Source organism: Octodon degus, unplaced genomic scaffold, assembly GCF_000260255.1.
Source record: "Octodon degus isolate 3935 unplaced genomic scaffold, OctDeg1.0 scaffold00088, whole genome shotgun sequence".
Taxonomy (NCBI): domain Eukaryota; kingdom Metazoa; phylum Chordata; class Mammalia; order Rodentia; family Octodontidae; genus Octodon; species Octodon degus.
The window spans coordinates 800,573-806,027 of record NW_004524664.1 but is presented as its reverse complement, the minus strand read 5'-3'; the positions used below and the strand labels follow the sequence as shown (position 1 = coordinate 806,027).

Sequence of the window (5,455 nt, the reverse complement as noted above, 5' to 3'; positions counted from 1 at the left end):
AGAAATTCTTACTCGGTGGGCGGGGTGCAGGAGGTGCTGCAGAGTGGTGGGGGGCATCCAAAGAAGGTTGAAGAGGGTCTTGGAAAAAGGTTTTCGTGAGAAAAGTGAAGCTCTTGATGTTGTGATTAAATGAGATTATAGGAGAAAATCAAGTAGTGAGCTGAGAAATGGTGACGTGAGGAAGGGCACTGTATGTTAGTGAAACCATAATGCACTTGTTCATGAGCTTATGTAATTTTCTTCCAATTTTCTGGGATAGTAGTGTGGAAGAAAGGTTTAAGAGTAAGTATATGTTTTTAAATTGAGAAGGTTTATGCAATAGAATTTTGGAGGTTTTCTGTAATGTGACTGGCTGTAATGTGACTTTGGAATGTTTGAAAGTCCTTGCGCTTCTCTATTAGCACTCTTCTTCAACTGCAACGAAGGCTGAACTTTTCTAAATTTCAAACTATGGAATGATTTAAAATTTGATTATGAGTTGAAAAATATTTAATTTTTCATAAATTCATACATTCAGTTTTAGCATGATTTTTTGTAGGTGATGGGGTGAGGCTAGAGTTGTGATTATAAGGCATTCTCATCAGAATATCCTGGCTACTAATACATTTTGTATGTAATTTCCCACAGAGATATTGATTTTAATCAACTTTCAAGATGTAGCACCACATTTGTCAAGGCAGAAGACGCAAATGTGCAATTTTTTCTTACTGGAAAACTTGCTATAATAAATGTGTTAGTTATCTATTAACCTGAACAGGCAAGAAAGCACTAGATCATTAGCCTGCCTTGTGAAAAGGCAGCAGCTGCGGCTTGAGCAACTCCTGTAGGGGAAAGTGGGATCAGCAGAATGTGGGCCCTGCGAAGGTGCCAGCTTGTGAGAAATGCCTGGCTGACTCGGAGCAGGGATATTATTAAATGAGTGCACATGATGCATAGCATAATTATGCTACTTATGGCAGGAAAACATCACCGCTTTTATCAAATGGTGTACTGTGTACATCAAAATTCATGATATCATCTATCTCTGGGATATTGTGTGAGCTTTGCCATTCTGGAGAGATTTCAAGTCAAGTTTTGATTAATTTTTTGTGGTTTTATTTGGTTACTGAAGTGTAGCTTGATTGTGAATGTGCCCCCAACCCTTTCTTTTAAGCACTGACAATCTTGATTAAATTCCCCTTGAGGAGTAGAAAGAAAACAGCAAAGTAGCTGTCACAACTTCTTTGAGATGAATGGTTGTAAGCACTGTAAACATATCATTCCTAAGTAACCTCTCTGGAAGATTAGTGGAATGCAGGAACACTTCCAAGACTGTGGTACATGGTGGCTGTTAATTTTTTCTCCCTTGACATCGATTCTAACAGTTTCTTCATAAAGCTCTGATGTAGGACTCATTTTCATTTCTTTCATACTGCTTCTTATTTCCTAATCAAACAGCAGCCATATTGTCAACAGAGTTGCTTTTTAGTGTTTAAACTGTATGGATCAGGGTCTTAGTTTGTGATGCAGATTTGAATTGTTACTCTAAGAAATATAAACAAAAGTCTGAAATGGACAAGACTTTGTGCTAAGGGGTCATGAAGGAGAGAGCTTCTTATGGCTTTTCCTTGGGTTGTGGACTAAGATTAACAAAGTTTCACTTGCAGTTGCTGAATTGAAGCCTACATGGATATTGAATGTGCAACTTGCCTTCCCATCTTTTACATCTTATTTATTATCTATGTATTTACCTGTGTTCTCTTCCTAAGTACATAGAATAGACTGAATGGATGAGCACTCAATTTATGGTATGGTTTTGAGGATTTATTTAATAAATACTTGATGAGCACCAGTTATGCGCTATGTCCAATGCTACACAATGGATAAACAGGGAAACATAAAACTTGTCAGGGATCTAATAATTTAACTTTTTTTTTTTTGTATTTTGGGGAAGTGTCTATAGGGTGTTCAGAGTCTCACTACTAGATCAGACTCATAGTGATCCTCCTGTTTACAGTTTCCCAAGAGTGGGGATTAAGGTGCACACCACCACACCCAGACTCAATTGCCATCTCAGTGTGCTCCAAGGGTACGGCTGGCATGGCAGGCCCGGGGATCGAACACCCAGCTGCTGCACCTGCTTGCAGGCACTTTTATCCACTGAGCCATTTGGCTGGCCCTCCCATAAACTTGATTATTTAAAACGATACAAATTTATACCATCACAGTTCTAGCAATCTGAAATCAAGGTATCGGCAGGGAGGTCCTCCTTCTGAAGGCCCTAGGTGACAGCCTTTCCTAGCTCTGCTGACTTGTGCAGCTCCAGGAGCTTCTTGGATTGTAGGTACCTCATTATAGTCTCTAGTTTCATGATAACACAGCCCAGTCTGCGAGTTCATGTGACAAATCTTCTTCTGCTTTTCTCTTAAAGCATGTATGTCAGTTGACTTAGCCCCCACCTGGATAATCCAGGATAATTTCAACTCAATAATTAATTTAATCATATGAGCAACAGATCTTTTTCCAGATAACACCACACCAACATATGCTATCAGTTAGCTTTTCAGCACTATGACCAAAGAGCTCATAGTTTTAGAGATTTTAGCCCATGTTTGGCTGGCTTTAGTGCAACAACATCATGGCATCATGGTGAAGGATGGCTGCTTACCTCTGGGCAGCTGGGAAGCACAGTGAGAGGGAAAGAGTCAGAGAGGAAGAGGCTGGAAATACTGTATAGCTTGCAAAAAGATGCATCCAGTGACTTGTTTCACATACCTAGGCCTCATCTCCCATTAAACTCATTCAGCTATGAACTTCTCAACTGATTTAATCCATCCATTTATTAGTCTATTCATGAGGTCAGCACTCTCCTGATTCAGCTTCAGCTTTAGGCTGCACCTCTAAACTCCGATGCTTTGATGGTCAAGCACGAGTGAGGTGCTTGCAGCACACTTTGTATTTAGATCACAGCACATGCTATGAATTTATTGAGAGGATAAGAGATTGTGATGGCCATGGAAAGGTCCTTCTCAGATCTCAGGTGGCCTTCTGGGAGTTGCAGTTGACCAACAGCCTGTACTGATCTGAAATCCTTTAGTGACCAAACCTGGCAGATACAACGGCAGATCCATTATGAGATGATGGACCCTTCTCCTGGGCAGCTTGGACAGAAGGGCTCCGTTACTTTCCTTGTCCAAGTCTTTCAGAATTGCACTACATTTCATGTTCCTTCCCAATCTTTCTCTTATCCTTCAGGCTCTTCCAGCCACTCCCAGTTTTGCCTCACAAGTTTTTCCCCCAATAAATTTCTTATATGTTAAATGGCATGTTCGTGTCTACTACTCTGAGGGTCTAGATTCACACAGTGTTCTAGAAAGAGTGTATCTTAGTACAAAGGCCCTGAAGAAGGGATGCAAGAGGTGTAGTGAGGTGGTAGAGAGGTTTCCTAATATGCGTATGCATGAGGCCCTGGGATCCAGCTCCATCTCTGGGGTGGGGGTGGGGACAGTAAAGAAGGAAGACAGCTTGGTGTTTCCAAACTCTGTCAAGGAGGTCAGTGTGGATTCAGGAGGAAGAATAGAGGGAGGTGAGATCAGAAGTGTACACAGAGTCTTTGTGAAAGAAAAGTAGCTGATTAACTTACCATGAAACCCCCTTTTTAAGGAAAAGAATCAATTATATTAAAACATGGCATTTGTATCACTTATAGAATTTAAAGGAAGGGCTTTATACAGGCAGGACCTGACAATCATCTCATTAGCACTCAACATCTGTGTAGGTAGTAAACGTAAGCGGCCCAGTTCTGGGCCATTAAAATTTTGATGTAACTCATTAAGACAACTTATGAGCTTTAGTTCAAAGGGCTGTTGCCATTGTTTCTGAGAGAGTGACCATAAAGTGCATTTAATGCAAATCTAATAGATTTGTAATGAATGAACCTGCTTAAAGAGCTAGTTAGAACATTTGGACATTTACTTCTGAGTGACCACAAATGTCTTTCTCTAAAACTATTTTATAGCACTAATCATTTAACTTGAACAGCACTTAACTTAATGCCCTGCCAAGAACACAGTGAGCATGAAGGTTGTTTTGTTACTGATGATGAGGATGAAGATAACGGCTCTGTTGGTGGGTGGCATCAGTCACTCACAGGAACCAGCAGAGATATAAGTGAAGAAGACAGTGACTACAGTTTTAGAGATTTGCAGCCTGAGATCCTCGTTCACTCCACACCATAGGCTGGACTAATTTGAAGACAACAACAGGCAATATGACAATCATGTTGAATTCCTATCCTTTTCTTTAGTGAAATTCTGTATCATTTCTTCTTCTTTTTTTGTAATCTTTTTTCCCCCTGTATTTTAGGGAAGGGTCTACAAGGTGTTCAGGGTCTCACTACTAGATTGGACTTGTACTGTTTACAGCCTCCCAAGTGCTGGGATTACTGGCAGGCACCACCATGCCCAGTCTGGATTGCCCAGTTTGCTCTGGGGGCAGGGGCCGGCACTGCAGACCCGGGGATTGAACCCCTGGCCCCTGAGCCTTCTTGCAGGCACTTTAATCCACTGAGCTATTTGACTGGCCCTTCTGTATCATTTCTAATGCTTTTTTTAAAAAACTATTTGTTATTCTCTTTATAAGAATAAGCACTTCCCATAGTCTAGTGGTTAGGGTTTCTGGTTTTGGGCTTGCATGTTAGTTTAGTTGTTTAAAGCACCTGCTTAGGCAATCTCAGGTGCAGGGGACCGTGGTTTGATCCCAAGCTCCAGAGGCTGCACAAGACCCGCCCTTAAGGCAGCCTGAGCTTAGCCAATAAAGAAAAAAGTCCTAAAAAATATAAAACCCTCATGAGTGCTTCTAACACAGAACTTAAAATTACTTTTACCTCTTCTTTTACCTGAATAAACTGTGACAGGTCCCCTGCATAGTTCTCGATAAGAAACAGATTGCAAAATCTTCTTAAACTTCCAAACAGAGCAATGTTCAGTCAAGCGATAAAAGCTTCAGAAATTAGTCTTCAATATTATCACTGTGTGTCAATTGAAGTTAGATGAAGAGCTCTACATTCATCCAGAGTTCTTTTTCATACTAATTAGATGCTCTTCAAAGGTGTAATTACCATTCAAAAATTACTTTGCAGTGCAGGATAGACAATAGATTTTTAATGTCTTTTAATTTCTTTCTATGTTTCTCATATTTCATTGGCATTTTCTTATTTTACAGATGAATCACAGGACTTTCAAGGACATTTTCTCTCCCACCAGTTAAAATTCTCAATAGAAACAGCTCATATAAGAAACTTGAGTCAGTTACCAGAGAAAGACTACACTAATTAAAAAATGTTATAAAATGGACTATCACTTTACTCAAAACTCCTGCTGCCACCTTGTGCAGGGGACTTCCAATCCCAGAGATGAGCTGCATTGCTGCAAATAGCAGGAGCAAATAAAAGCTTGCTATTGCGCTTGGTGTTGCA

The 5,455-nt window shown here is 40.3% G+C and overlaps 1 pseudogene; it reads right to left on the bottom strand.

Moving 5' to 3' along the window:
* Nucleotides 1–3,203, bottom strand: part of LOC101570694 — a 35,625-nt pseudogene extending 32,422 nt beyond the window's left edge.
* Nucleotides 3,204–5,455: the final 2,252 nt, after the last annotated feature.